We start from the raw sequence: 18112 nt of genomic DNA, 5'->3' as shown, positions 1-18112 counted from the left end.
CAGGGATACCGACATGGCCAGGAACCCACATAAAGCTAACTGGAGAACCGACGTCCACCAGCTGCTGAAGAGAGCGTTGGATCCGGTGTACGAAGGGGTGAACCGGGTACGGATCACTGAGGCTCTGGATGGCGCTCAGGGAATCTGAGCAGATGACATAAGCAGAATGTCGGTGGCGGCAGATGTAAAGAACAGCCTGGTAGAGGGCAAAGAGCTCAGCTGTGAAGACCGAACAATGGCCATGGAGCCGGTATTTGAAACTTTGTGCCTCGACAATAAAGGAACACCCGACCCCGTCATTGGTCTTAGAGCCATCTGTATAAATGAAAGTCATGTCGATGAACTTCGAACGAAGTTCCAAAAAACGGGAGTGGTAGACCGAACCGGGGGTGACCTCTTTTGGGAGCGAGCTGAGGTCAAGGTGAACGCGGACCTGAGCCTGGAGCCAAGGTGGCGTGCGGCTCTCGCCCACTCGAAAGGTTGCAGGGAGTGAAAAATTAAGGTGTTGAAGGAGGCGACGAAAGCGAATTCCAGGGGGTAGCAGGGCAGAGACATACAACCCGTATTGACGGTCAAGAGAGTCGTCAAAAAAGGAACGATAAGACGGATGGTCGGGCATTGACAGTAGCTGACAGGCATACCGACAAAGCAGTATATCGCGCCGGTAGGTGAGTGGCAATTCGCCAGCGTCAGCATGAAGACTCTCTACGGGACTGGTATAAAATGCTCCGATCGCAAGTCGTAAACCCCGATGTTGTATGGAGTTGAGGCGGCGTAAGATGGATGGCCGTGCAGAGGAGTATACGAAGCTCCCATAATCCAGCTTGGAGCGGACGATCGACCGATATAGACGAAGTAGGACGGTTCGATCCGCTCCCCACGACAGACCACTGAGAACACGGAGGACATTTAAAGAACGGGTACAACGGGCGGCCAAATATGACACATGTGGAGACCAGCTAAGTTTCCTGTCAAATGTAAGGCCTAAAAATTTGGTTGTCTCCACGATTGGGAGAGCAACGGGACCGAGCCGTAAGGACGGTGGGAGAAACTCTTTGTAGCGCCAGAAGTTAATACAGACCGTCTTCTCGGCAGAAAAACGGAAGCCATTGGCGACACTCCAGGAGTAAAGACGGTCAAGAGAACGCTGAAGACAGCGCTCCAGGACACGTGTACACTGCGCGCTGCAATAGATGGTAAAATCGTCCACGAAAAGGGAGCCTGATACATCAGCTGGGAGGCAATCCATTATTGGATTGATCGCGATGGCGAAGAGAGCGACGCTCAAAACTGAGCCCTGTGGCACCCCATTCTCCTGGCGAAAGGTGTCGGACAGGACAGAACCCACACGTACCCTGAACTGTCGATCCATTAAAAAGGAGCGAATAAAAAGAGGGAGGCGACCGCGAAGGCCCCATGTATGCATGGTGCGGAGAATGCCCGCCTTCCAACAGGTGTCGTAAGCCTTCTCCAAATCAAAGAACACAGCCGCGGTCGGGCGCGTCCGCAAGAAGTTATTCATAATGAAGGTCGACAAGGTAACCAGATGGTCAACAGCAGAGCGGCGACTACGAAATCCACATTGTACATTGGTAAGTAGGCGTCGAGACTCGAGCAGCCAAACCAATCGAGAGTTAACCATTCGCTCCATCACTTTACAGACGCAGCTGGTAAGCGAGATAGGTCGATAACTGGAAGGCAAGTGCTTGTCCTTCCCCGGCTTAGGAATCGGGACAACAATAGACTCGCGCCAGCATGCGGGAACATGTCCCTCAATCCAGATGCGATTGTATGTACGAAGAAGAAAACCTTTACCCGCAGGAGAAAGGTTCTTCAGCATCTGAATATGAATAGAATCTGGCCCTGGAGCAGAGGACCGTGATCGGCCAAGTGCGTTTTCGAGTTCCCGCATGGTGAATGGGGCATTATAACTTTCACAATTCGAGGAGCGGAGGTTAGGTGGCCTAGCCTCCTCTGCCTGTTTGCGGGGGAGGAAGGCAGGGTGGTAATGAGCGGAGCTCGAAACCTTTGCGAAAAAGTGGCCGAAGGCATTGGAGACAGCCTCAGGGGCCACAAGGACGTCATTCGCGACCTTCAAGCCAGAAACTGGTGAGTGGACCTTAGTGCCAGATAGCCGGCGCAGGCTACCCCAGACAACAGAAGGAGTAAAACTGTTGAAGGTGCTTGTGAAAGCAGCCCAGCTGGCTTTCTTGCTTTCTTTGATAATACGACGACACTGAGCACGTAATCGTTTATAATTGATACAATTCGCCACTGTAGGGTGGCGTTTAAATGTGCGTAAAGCACGTCGACGAGCACGTAAAGCGTCTCTACATGCTGCGGTCCACCAGGGGACCGGTACGCGACGTGGAGAAGGAGGGTGAGGGATGGAATATTCAGCAGCAGCGAGAATGACTTCCGTGAGGTGTGCGACCTGACGATCACAGCTTGTAAAGGTTTGATCCTGAAAGGTCGCCCTGGAAGAGAAGAGCCCCCAGTCTGCCTTGGAAATGGTCCAATTAGAGAAGCACGGAGAGGGGGTATGCTGCAGGAGATGGATAACACACGGGAAGTGGTCGCTCGAATATGTATCAGAAAGTGCATACCACTCAAACCGGCGTGCAAGTTGGGGAGTACATATAGAGAGGTCTAAATGGGAATAGGTGTGAGATGTGTCCGAAAGAAAAGTAGGGGCGCCAGTATTGAGGCAGACAAGATCGAGCTGGTTGAAAAGGTCTGCTAACAAGGAGCCCCTCGGGCAGGATGCTGGAGAGCCCCAAAGGGGATGGTGGGCATTGAAGTCTCCAGTTAACAAAAATGGTGCAGGTAGCTGAGCAATAAGTTGCATCACGTCTGCCCTGGTAACGGCAGATGACGATGGAGTGTAAACGGTACAAAAGGAAAACGTAAAAGTGGGGAGAGTAATGCGGATGGCAACTGCCTGCAGGCCGGTGTGCAACGTGATGGGATCGTAGTAAATATCATCCCGGACCAGCAACATAACCCCTCCATGAGCTGGGATACCTACCACAGGGGGTAGGTCAAAACGCACAGAGGTGTAGTGTGCCAAGGCATTTTGATCGCATGGGCGTAGCTTCGTTTCCTGGAGGGCTACGACAAGCGGACGGTGCAAGCGGAGCAGCAACTTCAAGTCCTCTCGGTTGGAGCGAATGCTGCGAATATTCCAGTGAATAAGTGCCATCGTAAGAAAAGGAAGATGAGAGAAGTGGTCACCTCGACGGCCGCTTAGGGCCTGGCTTCGAGCGAGCACTGCCGCCGCTATCAGTAGGCGGACAGTCATCGTCCATTGGGTCTATAGGGTCATCGGCCATCTCGGGAGGATGGCCGGGAGGGGGAGCTTCCTCCGCCAGTGAACGGCCAGATGTACGGCGACCAGCGGTGCGGCCAGGCGAAACGGATGACGGCCTGGGGCGGCAACCGCTGGGTGGCGCAGGAGAAGAAAAGCGCCGTGGCGGAGAAGGAGAACTGTGCTTCCTATGCGCCTTTTTGGAAGGACGTGTAGTGGAAGTACCGGTCGACGGCTGAGAGGTCGAGGTACGGAGGAAGTCTGCACGGGATGGTTCCTTCTTGAAGGCCAGTGCATCTGACTTCGATGTCTTCGTCTTAGCAGAAGCTGAGGAAGGTGCTCGTGTCTGTGGGGTGATGGGAGGAAGAGGAGACGTCGACCGCGCGATCTTAGCACTGGCCGAACGGACGACCGTGGTGCTGAAGGTCAGATCGCATGTCTGGGTTGCTACCTCCCGGGTAGTCCGAGGAGAGGCGAGGACAGTACTGTATTTCCCCGCTGGGAGCAGCGTGGGCTTCCTACTAGCCAATAGCTTGCGAGCAGCCGAGGTGGACACTTTCTCTTTGACCCGAATTTCCTGGATACAGCGTTCTTCCTTATAGACAGGACAGTCGCGGGAGGATGCGGCATGGTCACCCTGACAGTTCACACAACGGGGAGACGGAGGTGGACAGTCACCCTCATGGGCATCCCTGCCACAAGTGACACATTTAGCCACATTGGAACAAGACTGTCGAGTGTGATTGAAACGCTGACACTGGTAGCAGCGCGTAGGTGTCGGGACATAAAGGCGAACAGAAATAACCTCGTAGCCCGCCTTGATGCGCGATGGCAGCTTAACACTATCGAAGGTCAAGAAAATTGTCCGGGTCGGTACAAGGTCATTGTTGACCTTTTTCATGACCCTATTGACAGCCGTCACGCCCTGCTCAGCGAGGAATGATTGAAGCTCCTCGTCAGTCAATCCGTCGAGGGAGCTAGTATAGACTACACCACGAGACGAATTCAAAGTTCGGTGGGCTTCCACCCGGACAGGGAACGTGTACAGGAGGGTGGCCCGAAGCAGTTTTTGTGCCTGAAAGGCACTCTCAGTTTCTAGTAATAAGGTGCCGTTACGCAACCTGGTACAAGATTTGACAGATCCGGCTATGGCATCTACGCCCTTCTGAATAACGAAAGGGTTGACAGAGGAAAAATCCTTTCCGTCCTCAGATCGAGAAACTACGAGGAACTGTGGGGCAGGCGGTAGTACTTTTGGCACTGTTGGCTGGTCACGTTTCCGTTTTTGGGTCGAAGTCGAAAGAGATGGATTAGAATGCATTGCGGAGGAATCCCCCATGATTGCCAGCGTCTCCGATGGCGCGCTCCTTCCTTGTGGGGACCCTCTCAGAGGGCACTCCCGCCTTAGGTGAATGTTTATACCTCAGGTCACACCTCCCGAGAAACAGACGGAGGGACCAATCGGCATGGTCAGAAGGTATCAGCTCAGGCAATCACCCCTCCCCGGGCCTGGCCTTTACCAGGGGGTACGCGCGTGCCTTACATGTCTACCCAGGGCGGGGACTTACGCGTTACCCCGTCACCGGCTACGCGTGCGAACGCGTGGGTCGGCCTTCAGGCACGCACAGGGAGGAAGGAAGAAGAGGAAAAAGAAGAGAGAGAGGGAGAAAGAGGACAGACTGTCTCAAACGCCGAGGCGGAGACCAGAGAAGGCAAGGAGAAGAAGGCAATGAGAAAGCAAGGAGAAGAAGGCGATGAGAAGGCAAGGAGAAGAAGGCAATGAGAAGGCAAGGAGAAAAAGGCAATGAGAAGGCAAGGAGAAAAAGGCAATGAGAAGGCAAGGAGAAAAAGGCAATGAGAAGGCAAGGAGAAGTCAAGGGAAAGAGTAAGGAAGACAGTGAGGTGGAGAAGAGCAAGGAAAGGAACCAACAAAAGGAAGGAAGAAACGAGAAGTGAAAAACCAAAAAGACCACAATTATAGGTCGTGGAACCGTCCGTCTCCGGACGCAGGCGCTAACTACCCCCGTGAGGGGGATGGACTCCTTTTAGTCGCCTCTTACGACAGGCAGGAATACCTCGGGCCTATTCTAATCCCCGGACCCGCAGGGGGGGGGCTAAGGCCAGTGTGACTGTACCTTGCAGTCCTTTTAAATGTGGCTGCAACTGCACACACTGACGTTTGACTCTTCTTACCTGCTTCTGGTTTCACGCTTTTTTTTTTTTGGGGCGGGGGGGGGGGGGTCCATCAGTCTTCTGCCTGGTTCGATGCACCCCGCAATTAAATCCTTCCTGTGCCAACCTTTTCATCTCAGAGTAGCACTTGCAATTTACATCCTCAAATGTTCAAATGTGTGTGAACTCTTATGGGACTTAACTGCTAAGGTCATCAGTCCCTAAGCTTACATACTACTTAACCTAAATTATCCTAAGGACAAACACACACACCCATACCCGGAGGAGGACTCGAACCTCCGCCGGGACCAGCCGCACATTCCACGACTGCAGCACCATACGTCCTCAATTATTTGTTGGATGTGTTCCATTCGCTGTCTTACTCTACAGTTTTTACCCTCTGAAGCTCACTCTAGCAGCGTGAAAGTTAATCCCCGACGTCTTAGCAGATGTCCTGTCATCCTGTCCCTTCCTCTTGTCAGTGTTTTCCATCTGTTCCTTTCCTCTCCGTTTCTGCGTGACATCTCCTACTTCGTTATCTTACCAGTCCACTTAATTTTCAACATACGTCTATAGCACATTATATTACATTTATTTTAATATAAGGTAAACTGATAATTTTGTAAGCCTACCCTGCCCCGAGCCATGAAGTGTTTTTTCTCTTCTTTTTTAGCAGCAGCGTGGTTCCGGACTGAAGCTCCTAGAACCGCTTTGTCACAGCGGCCGGCGAAACCTTTTTAAAACGTCCACAGACTCCATTCGTCTTTTAACCCTCATGTAAACAAACACACGCTCGGTGATTGTTCAGTGACCCTAGGACACAGTGTAATGTCGCTCATGCTAAAATATGGAAAGCAGTTTTAAAGACAGTCCAAACAACGTGTACCGACATGTACTGGAACAAAGTAAGAATCATTGCAATGAATATGAGATTAGATTTTGCCTGTTGAACACTTGCAATAACTTTTAGATTACAAAATTTGGCACCAGCGAGAAGTTGCATAATGTCTTTAATTTGTCAGTGATAACTGATCCTTACTTCGTTCCAGTACATGTTGGTACACTTTGTTTGGACTGTCTTATGTGTACGACTGCTACCAACTTCAGTGATCTAATAGCTGCACTAATATAGTAGCGCGGCGAATTCATATTAAGTGTGCCAACGGAAAAATAAGTAGCGGAACGGGTGTTTCTGAACGTGAAAAACTATGATACTCTTCCACATTACCATCTTACCTGCCTGTATAACTTACACCATGGCCGCTGATTATCAGCGTACACACATGCGTAAAGTGGCATTATTGTGTAGCAGACAGATAACATTCCCCTCTTACGTCCCTCCTCAAAGTGCCGACAAACTTCTCCTTCATGCTTTTCCGCATCTCACGCTCCTTACTTTAGCACCGACAACTTATACCGGCACCTGTTGACGTCTACGGAGTGGAAATGGGACGTCTGAAATCACTGAAACTTGAGGTAAAACAAACTTGGCTTAAATAATTTAGTGATAACCAAAAACTTGAAGGCTTTCAAAACTTTAGACTTTAGAATGTCTCACAGATTCATTTGTAGTGCTGTAACTACAGTATACCTAAAAAATAAATTGGGCGTATTTCCAATAGCGTAACAACATGCTGTGGCTGTGTCCTAGGGTCACTGAACAATCACCGAGCGTGTGTTTGTTTACATGAGGGTTAAAAGACGAATGGAGTCTGTGGACGTTTTAAAAAGGTTTCGCCGGCCGCTGTGACCAAGCGGTTCTAGGAGCTTCAGTCCGGAACCACGCTGCTGCTACGGTTGCAGGTTCGAATCCTGCTTCGGGAATGGATGCGTGTGATTTCCTTAGGTTAGTTAGGTTTAAGTAGTTTTAAGGCTACGGGACTGATGACCTCAGAAGTTAAGTCCCATAGTGCTCAGAGCCATTTGAACCATTTGTTCAAACGCAGATTACAGGATATCTTGAATTATAAAGTCCATCACTCAAGCCGATGCCACATCATAGTTTTTGCGAGGATGTTGATTTATTAATTCATGTAGCGTCGTCAAGGCGTCGCTACGGTGTTAAATCAACAACTAATACGACTTAATTCCAGAGATAGAATACTCTTCTGACAAAGTACAGAAAGCGTTGTATTTCGGTGTAAACTTGCTGTTCACTGTTAATAAAATCACTAAATCACCTTTAACTTCTACGTTCTCTCAAAAAATAGTTAATTTCACAATTACACAGTAAATTTTCATTAAATGACGTAGTCGACACGAAGCATTAAGGCTACATTGGAGCTTATTGAACATCGTAATTATTTTACCCTGTACTGAAAACACACTGATCTTGAATCTATTTGCATCAGCGATTCTGACATTGACTACAGCTTCCGACAACACGGCGTAACTGTGAGTTCTTCATGGTCGCGTGTAGCTGTTTCCTACTCAAGGCTAATAATAGAGTTTATGTCGGCAGTTGGTATATTGCTGTGTCCTTTGATGTTCGTAACAATTACAGATCACTAATGCTAAGTTCCAGCGTTAGTCACCGAGCGAGGTGGCGCAGTGGTTAGACACTGGACTCGCATTCGGAAGGACGACGGTTCAACCCCGCGTCCGGCCATCCTGATTTAGGTTTTCCGTGATTTCCCTAAATCACTCCAGGCAAATGCCGGGATGGTTCCTCTGAAAGGGCACGGCCGACTTCCTTCCCCATCCTTCCCTAATCCGATGAGACCGATGACCAAGCTGTCTGGTCTTCCCCAAACCAACCAACCAACCAGCGTTAGTCAGTTATCACACGATTTACTTTTCTTTCACATATAATAACTCTTCCGTTGTCTGGCTAAACAATAAATGTTATTTTACTTCACTTCGAAATTCTGACTAGTACGTCAAGTCAATACTGCAAAACTTTTAAAACTTCACATCGTTTTGAAACAATCTAGTAGCGTTCAATAGCCTTACTACTATTGCGACTTCTACAAGAGAGACTGAATTAACATCTCCATTGCAGTGTTACATTGTAGTCGCAGCGAATTTACAGCTCGATGCGGCTACAACTCTCTTCTTGGATAAATGTTATCTCTGATCTATTTATGGTCTGGGCTTTAACCTTCGTAAAGAATATATTTTGAATTATTTATTTAAAGTTTCAGGCTTCGTACCATCTGATAGTCTTTCATTTAGTCCTTTCTTTATAATCAAAGTTATTAGTTACATAGTATTCATGTTAGTCAAACTTCCAATAGTGTTAATTTTGTTGTCAGTAGCTCCCATCAATGTCGGGATAACTAATTTTGCTATTTCTTTTACTACCAAAGGGCTTTCGTTGGGGGTTCCATATTTGGGGTGTTACACTGTCTTCTCCCTCTTTTACTCCCACTGCTTTTATCCCCATCTCTCTTTCTCTTTTAGTACCACTGGTCATACTCTCACTGACCATCAGCATCTCCTCTCTTTTTGGCTCGCTGATATTGTCTTCATCCATCTTTGATTCTTTTTCACTGCCACTTTCTCTCTCACATTGTCGCTGTCTCCTCTGTATTTCTCTTCCACTGAAACGGTCTTCTCTCTGTTCCACTGTCACTGTCTTTCTTTCTCTCCTACTATCAGCACAAAAAAGCGTGAATTCATTTGCGTGTCACATTTTTGCTGAAGAAGGCGGAATGAAGATTTTGGCAGCTGGTCCCACACTTTTATGTCAGTCAGAGGAAAGTATTGGCCATGTTCGTGCTCCGACAGAAGCATTATTCGCTGATTTCCTTCCTTTAACTGCCACAGGACGGTGAGCTGCTTATAGAAAATAAGTTATACAGATCAGTAAAGTTTTGACAGCTAATTGTTCATATACTTAAACACATTTATACAGGGTGGTCCATTGATAGTGACCGGGCCAAATATCTCATGGAATAAGCGTCAAACGAAAAAACTACAAAGAACGAAACTCGTCTAGCTTGAAGGGGGAAACCAGATGGTGCTATGGCTGGCCCGCTAGATGGCACTGCCATAGGTCAAACGGATAGCAACTGCGCTTTTTTTAAATATGAACCCTCATTTTTTATTACATATACGTGTAGTACGTAAAGAAATATGAATGTTTTAGTTGGACGACTTTTTTCGCTTTGTGATAGATGTCACTGTAACAGTCATAAACCTATAAGTACGTGGTCTCACGTAACATTCCGCCAATGCGGACGGTACTTGCTTCGTGATCATTACCCGTGTTAAAATGGACCATTTACCAATTGCGGAAAAGGTCGATATCGTGTTGATGTATGACTATTGTGATCAAAATGCCCAACGGGCGTGTGCTATGTATGCTGCTCGGTATGCCGGCCGCGGTGGCCGAGCGGTTCTAGGCCAGAGTCCGGAACTGCACGACTGCTACGGTCGCAGGTTCGAATCCTGCCTGGGGCATGGATGTGTGTGATGTCCTTAGGTTAGTTAGGTTTAATTAGTTCTAAGTTCTAGGGGACTGATGACCATAGATGTTAAGTCCCATAGTGCTCAGAGCCATTTTTTTTGCTGCTCGGTATCCTGGACGACATCTTCCACGTGTCCGGACCGTTCGCCAGATAGTTACGTTATTTAAGGAAACAGGAAGTGTTCAGCCACATGTGAAACGACCTGCAACAAATGATGATGCCCAAGTAGGTGTTTTAGCTGCTGTCGCGGCTAGCCCGCACTTCAGTAGCAGACAAATTGCGCGAGAATCGGGAATCTAAAAAACGTCGGTGTTGAGAATGCTACATCAACATCGATTGCACCCGTACCATATTTCCATGCACCAGGAATTGCACGTCGTGTACAGTTCTGCCACTGGGCACAAGAGAAATTACGGGACGATGACAGATTTTTTGCACGCGTTCTATTTAGCGACGAAGCGTCATTCACCAACAGCCGTAGCGTAAACTGGCATAATATGCACTACTTGGCAACGGAAAATCCACGATGGCTACGAGAAGTGGAACATCAGCGACCTTTGCGGGTTAATGTATGGTGCGGCATAATGGGAGGAAGGTTAATTGGCCTCCATTTTATCGATGACAATCTAAATGGTGCAATGTATGCTGATTTCCTACGTAATGTTGTACCGATGTTACTACAAGATGTTTCACTGCATGACAGAATGGCGATGTACTTCCAACATGATGGATGTCAGGAACATAGCTCGCGTGCGCTTGAAGCGGCATTGAATGGCATATTTCATGAGTTTGCAGTTTTTTCGTTTGACGCTTATTCCGTGAGATATTTGGCCCGGTCACGATCAATGGACCACTCTGTATACTTCGGCACATATAAACAAGCAAGCATGATACGTAGTTAACACAAAATCACTTGCTTTACATTTTTTCTGGATACTTTGTTCATCGATCGCAATTCATAGAAAACGCCCGACATACAATTTTTATCTTTAAAGAGTAAAAATTTATTAGAAGTATTTCACTGAACTTTCAGTCTCTGCAGTTTCACAAAATTTTCGACAGTCATTTTAAGTTCTTTTCAGTCATGTTAAGGCTATTTTTAGGCCATTTTTTGTCACCGCAGTACCACTTTGGGCATATTTCTATATGCCTAAGGTGCTCATTATAAAGAGACAATGCATCATAAAGATTCATTGGTGAAAAAAATGCTGACTGAAAATATAGTTTGGTGACATCAGAATACTTTCGATGATCCTAAAAGCTGTCCACGTATTAAGTGAGCCAACTACATTTACGCCCCAGAGCAGATATTATGTGTGTCTTTTATGCACATAAGTACGGTAGTTTTGGACCTCTGGGTCTCGGAAATGGATAATTATACCGAAAAAAGTTTCAAAGTTCCCAAAGGACATCATCTTAAGGACATATGGCGAAAATGTCGACGATCTGCCTGATTAGGAATTATAGAAGTGACCATCACCAAAATTAATTATTTCTTTCGCTTTTCTCAGGAACTGCCCTTGAACAAATCGCGCCTTTATAATCCATCTAAGGCCCCTCCTAGACTACATCTAACGCAATTTGCCTGCCCTGGAGGAAGTGTTTAATGTTTAAATTTTGATCCTGTAGTACTGGCTAGCTACAGTATGTCCTTCCTCCCGATATGTACGTAAATGGTTGCTAGACCAAGAACTATCCAAAATTCTTGACCCGATACCTTATCTCGGTGACCGCATGAAGAATAGCTTTTTCGCGAGTCTTTTGAAACTTATTGGTTCATACACACTGTGTACTGTAGTGCACGAACCGATAGTTGTATTAATTTAATCTTGCTAATATTACGTGCAAGTAAATATAACTTTTGAATCATCCATTCAATATTAAGGCTGAGAGGTTATCATTTAAATAAATCATAAAAACCGGTAGCCTGTTTCTAGTGACCTTTTAAATGCGTTACAAATGTAGGTAATAATCCAGAAGGCAGAACAGTTGGGGTAAAAACACTTCAAGAATGGAGATATGATTATATATCTACTGTCAGGTACAGAATAATGTTCGCAAATGAACGGAAAATATTTCATTACCCACTTAATTAAATGAACGTGCCCACTGAGCCTTCTGAATGGGGGGAAGAGGGGAGGCCACAAGAAACCCATCCTATATTTTTCTTTACCTAAATATACAATTTTGCCTTCGATTCAAATTTCATTTCGGCAGTAGTTCTAAATGACTAGCGATCCTTTTCCTGATACGTGATACTTCCAAATTATACCTCAGATCATGCAGTTTTGAATTTTTAATTTGTGTTCGTCTGGAAAGCAGCAAAAATTGATAACATGATGAAGTAAACTGGAAACTGTTGAATGTGGTGAAAACACATAAATCCAGTATTGCAAAACTTTTTCTGCCGTAAGCAAATTGCAGTACAGCATGTCCAGCTTTCCGCGTGTCATCTTAGCACACAGCTTGGGGAATGAAGTAGCAAACACTATTTCCCACCGCTTAGTCGAAATCTCCCACAGTGCTGACAACATTTGCAACTCGCACTATAAACTGACCACTTGCTATGATGGAAATGACGCAAGAAGTAATAGGGTCCTGTAAAAGCGCATTACAATGACTTTCATGTTCCCGTGTGGTACTTATTTGTGGTATGAATTCTGAAATGAAATTACACAAATTACACAATTGCCAGAGCACAAGGTCAGGCAGTTCACTGTATACCGACTAGGGCAGTACCACGTAGTGTCATCTTGTATAGATAGGCAAGTAGGATAGCAAGCGTCATGAAAACTTATGAATACCAGACAATAGCAGGGGCATTACTTCAAGAAATGTTGGACAAGCTATACGTCTTCTCCTCTCCAACCCTCTTTTTCACCTGTCCACTATCCCTCTACACCTTCCACCTGACTCCTGCATCTGTCCTTCATTCACTTTCTCTATGCAGCTCCTCTTTCTCTCACTATCTCCTCCCGCCTCCTTTCTTTTTCAGCTCATCCCCCTCCACATTCTCTCTGTCTACCTCTCCTGCCTCGTTTCTCTGTCCGTCTCATCCTCTCCCCTACCTAAAAATCCATTTTATCTCCCTTCTCTATGCTCAACTGTGCCCATACGGATTTGTAGGCCCCGCAAGGCATGGCGACACTGCCCACAAAACAAGCCCTCCTCGTCTCTCTACATCCACCTCAACCTTCCCGCTCTCCCTCTACCTTACTCTCCATATCCCCCATCAAATTCTCTACTCAGCCTTGCCCATCCGTATTCATAGAGCCTGCAAGGCATGCCAACTCTATCTGCGTAAAAACCCTGCTGTGGAGGGCAGCTTGCACATCGGAGGTGAAAACCATTTTCTCCCATTGCAGAACTAGCACTCCTGAAAGAAAGGATACTGCGGAGACATGGCTTAGCCACAGCCTGGGGGATGTTTCCAGAATGAGATTTTTACCCTGCAGCGGAGCTCAGATGGTAGAGCGCTTGCCCGCGAAAGGCGAAGGTCCCGAGTTCGAGTCTCGGTCGGGCACACAGTTTTAATCTGCCAGGAAGTTTCATATTAGCGCACACTCCGCTGCAGAGTGAAAATCTCATTCTGGAAACATCCCCCAGGCTGTGGCTAAGCCATGTCTCCGCAGTATCGTTTCTTTCAGGAGGCTAGTTCTGCAAGGCTCGCAGGAGAGCTTCTGTAAAATATGGAAGGTAGGAGACGAGATACTAGCAGAAGTATAGCTGTGAGGAGCGGGCGTGAGTCGTGCTTCGGTAGCTCAGATGGTAGAGCACTTGCCCGCGAAAGGCAAAATTCCCGAGTTCGAGTCCCGGTCGGGCACACAGTTTTAATCTGCCAGGAATTTTCATATCTGTGCACACTCCGCTGCAGAGTTGAAATCTCATTCTGGAAACTCCTCTATACAGTAGTGGTCGAAAAAACACGTTAATGTCCTTATCTTCGCTCCTGCTTGAGTACTGAGGTTATAAACACACAGTGCTGATATTCATGAAGTTTGCTTCTGGATTCCCTGGACTAGCAGGACAGAGTGCGTGAGGTTATATTTGTAGAAAGGGGCCAAAGTAAGTTGCTGTCAGTTACACTCAACATATAAATTTTATTTCTTAAAAGCACAATCACATAGGCAAGAATTAAAAACTCTCAAGGTTTTAACGAAAGAGCTCCCTTGATTTGATTTAAATAGGCTGAAAGCCACATACGAAAATCTAGGGCCCAAGATCTAAGCAAGGAATTGACGTACAGGATTTCTTCTGGAAGTTTCACCTCTTTGAAAATTTTTTTTCTTCAATAAAAAATATGCTGAAGGCCACACATTAAGCAAGAACAATGGTACGGCTTAAGGCCACAACAAAGATTTTCAGTGTTAATTCTAAATAGGGTGAAACCCGGGCGAAGGCCGCTTATCAACCAAAAAATTTATCTGCTTAAAGCCTAGGAAGTAAGGCTTTCAATTTAACAGGCTGAGGGCCTCAGCTTAAAACATTTCATACAAACTCGGCTGAAGGCTACATACTAAAGAATACCAATCTTATGACCTAAGGGCAAGACAAAAATGTTGAAATTTTAATTTAGGGGAGAGTAAATGGTTCAAACGGCTCTGAGCACTATGGGACTCAACTGCTGAGGTCATTAGTCCCCTAGAACTTAGAACTAGTTAAACCTAACTAACCTAAGGACATCACAAACATCCATGCCCGAGGCATGATTCGAACCTGCGACCGTAGCGGTCTTGCGGTTCCAGACTGGAGCGCCTTTAACCGCACGGCCACTTCGGCCGTCTAGGAGAGAGTAGAAATCGGCTAAAAGCCACATATCATGTCAAAACAATTTTACCGCTTAAGGCCTAGGAAGAACAGCTTTCAATCTGAAAAGGCTGAGGGCCTTTGCTTAAAACGTTTCATGCAAACTCGATTGAAGGCCTCACAGCCAAAAAAATAACAATGTTATGACTTAAAAGCAAGAACAAGATTTTGAATTTGCATTTTAAGATAGTTTAAGACTTGGCTGAAGGCCACACACCATGGAGAAAACAATTTCACGGCTTAAGGCCTAAAGAGAAGAAACTTACAATTTTAATAACCGAAAACTCGGCTGAAGACCACACAGAGTACTTATAACTACAAGGAAATTATTACGTTAAGCACAAGGAGCGGTGCTGAGACGGTTCCAAGGGTCAGCCTGGGAAGTAATACTAACGCACATTTATGGGAGACAGGCAGCCAGACCGACAACTTCTTAATCGGAAGCAACCCAACTGAAGGCCAGCTGACAAACCATCCAAACAAATTAGTTCTGCTCCATCCGACGAGCAAAACGACAACAAGACGTCAATAACTCAACGTTCTTGATACTGGTGCCCAATTCAGCCAAATCAGAATAAACGCCCAAAACTGCCAACACATCTCAGCTGTCGAACCACACGCCATGCTGGACAGCACCAACACAACGAAAGAAATTACACCGCCAAAACTTACGTCAACGCCCAGGGCAGGCAACCGGAACGTTAACGGCCACAAGGCAGAAGATACCGCTGGTGTACTTCACTAATGAAGGAGTGAATTAAATTAAGCCCCATCCAAGAAAACGGCTGCAATTCTAGCCGGCTTGAATGCACACACGTTGTTTCTCGCAGGAATCTCACAGAAAGTAACAACCAGAATCAAAGAGGATAGCATTCGAGACTGGATAGTAGGTAAGTGAGCACTCAACTTCAAGATCGGTGGGCCACGAACTTCGTAACCCTCGCAAGAAGCGCCTCTCAATCCAATCGCGCGTGCACGCCGCCAGCGGCTCCGACCCGACTCAGCGCGGCAGGGACCGCCTTGCTGCTCTACCCCAACTGACCGACTGCATACACCTGGAAGTGGTCAAGGACCAAATACAGGTCGGCTGATGGGACGACCGACCGTACGACCAACCAACGGTCGCTCCCGCTTCAGTCGGACAGTGCATGTGTGACGGCAGCGGTCTGCACTGGTGTTCCGTCCGCGATGCTCCTCCGTCGCCGACACTGCTCCGTCCCCGACTGTACTGTTGGTCCAACTGACTTTCAGACAGACGACGACCCGGAAATATTATCGGTCGCTCCAGAGATGGTATGACATTGCACTATCGATACGCACTGCTGCTGCCACCCACGGGCAAATAAGGCAGGAAATTAGTGACGCCAGTAAATGGAAAAAGAAAACGAAGCGGCAGTACCGTGATAGAAGATGACAAACAATAAATGACATGAACACGAGCCGCACATGGCTCATTTTCTAATGTGCGACATTTGGTTGAAATCGTTCAAGAGGTTTAGGAAAAGATCCGAGACGTACAAACATACTTTTCGTGAACAGTAATCCTCAGGCTGACTAATGTTTTTCCCGTTTATTCGGATGTGCGATGTGTTTTGTGAAGTTCTTCCTTCCAGATCAACTGCGCTGAGAAAGAAAGCATTTGAAATGGACTGTCGCATAACGTGTGGTCCATACACACTAAGTATTTCCGCTTACGCAGAGATTTACGTCAACATCAATACGTGTCACATTTTTTCTACTACAGTGCTTTCAGTGACATTCATTTGTATTAGAATTTTCAGTAGATGCAAAAGATGTTCCAATTCTACTCGTAAATATTGAAACAATTTACGACAGTTCTGCTGCTAGTATCTGAATGAAGATCTTGTACTCTAACAGGACTGAACCCACCCCCCCTCCCATCCCCCCGTACCCCTAGGACATGAAAATTATCTACGCTCCTTGTCTCAGTGCCGGCTGGAGTCGCCGAGCGGTACTAGACGCTTCAGTTTGGAACCGCGTGACCGCTACGGTCGCAGGTTCGAATCCTGCCTCGGGCATGGATGTGTGTGATGTCCTTAGGTTAGTTAGGTTTTAGTAGTTCTAAGTTCTAGGGGACTGATGACCTCAGATGTTAAGTCCCATAGTGCTCAGAGCCATTTGAACCATTTTCAACCTTGTCTCAGTACTTAGTAACAATTTTCTATCGACGTCACGCTTAGGCTCATAAGACAACAGATATCACACCTCAGGTAATTTATACACGTGATTCCTTATTGACGTTACAAACTTTCAGTGATGGTAGTGAAAGGTAAATGTATTAATTTGGGCTAAGGTATCCTAGTTCAGGAACGACTGAGCAGAAAGGTATAAGCGGAAATCTACTAACGTTCCAGCTTAGCCTCGCGCAACTCTCAGACAAGGGCCCCAATTCCTGAACAGTGATCATGACGTACGGAATTCCCTCTGAATACTCCCCGATACCCCCACATAATTTCTCCTGTTGATGGACTGGTACTGGTACAAGTAACTTGATGTTAAGGAGACCCAAAATCCTAAGTCTACGGTTCAGTAATAATGAATCCTATGACCTGCACCCGTTTCGAACTGTTACATTTACAACAGTTGTTCAAAATTACGTCCCCCAGCAGCAATGCAGGCATGGCATCGTCGCATGAACTTGTGTCGTACTGGTGTCGCTGAAACAGCGAGAATTCTTGCCAGGAGATCCTCTACAGTCTCGACAGGCGCCTGGTACACAAGGATTACCACATGGCCCCACAAGAAGAAACCAAGTGGGGCGAGATTAGGTGATCGCGCTGGCCACAAAACAGTATCTCACCTGCCTATCCACTTTTCAGGGAATTTGTGATCCAAGTATTCATGAAGCATCAGTCCAAAGTTAGATGGGGCTCCATCGTGATGGATCTACGTCCGTTGACGAATGACAAGTGGCCTTTTTGCCTAGTGTTCAGTTTTAGAACAATAGTACCGGTGCACGTATTCCATCGCCAAATGTATCTGAACGATTTTCGTTTTAACTTTGGACTGGATTATTTCCGGACCAAGGTCTCTTACCTCAGATTGACATGATTACCCTTCTGCATTATCCCTGAAAATCTGTAAATAAGACGTGTCAAAACAACACTGCCGGACTTTGAGGGTATGTAGATAGAGTTTTTAGGAACAAACTGAGGATAAGAACGAACGTCCAGAAACAGCATCCAATAGCACTTCAGAGAATCGAAGTTAAAATGGAAAAACACCTGCCCCTAAGCTGTCCCCTCGGCATTAAACCTGAACTTTATACTGACGGATCACAAGTGGCACTATTCGCTATTAGTTTGACAGTTTTGAGGCCCATATATGGTGCCGATCTCTCCACGCAACTTACAACACATTGTCAGCGTACAATGACGACGCTCCTATCGATAGG

Source organism: Schistocerca piceifrons, chromosome 6, assembly GCF_021461385.2.
Source record: "Schistocerca piceifrons isolate TAMUIC-IGC-003096 chromosome 6, iqSchPice1.1, whole genome shotgun sequence".
NCBI lineage: Eukaryota > Metazoa > Arthropoda > Insecta > Orthoptera > Acrididae > Schistocerca > Schistocerca piceifrons.
This window is presented reverse-complemented; position numbering follows the sequence as displayed.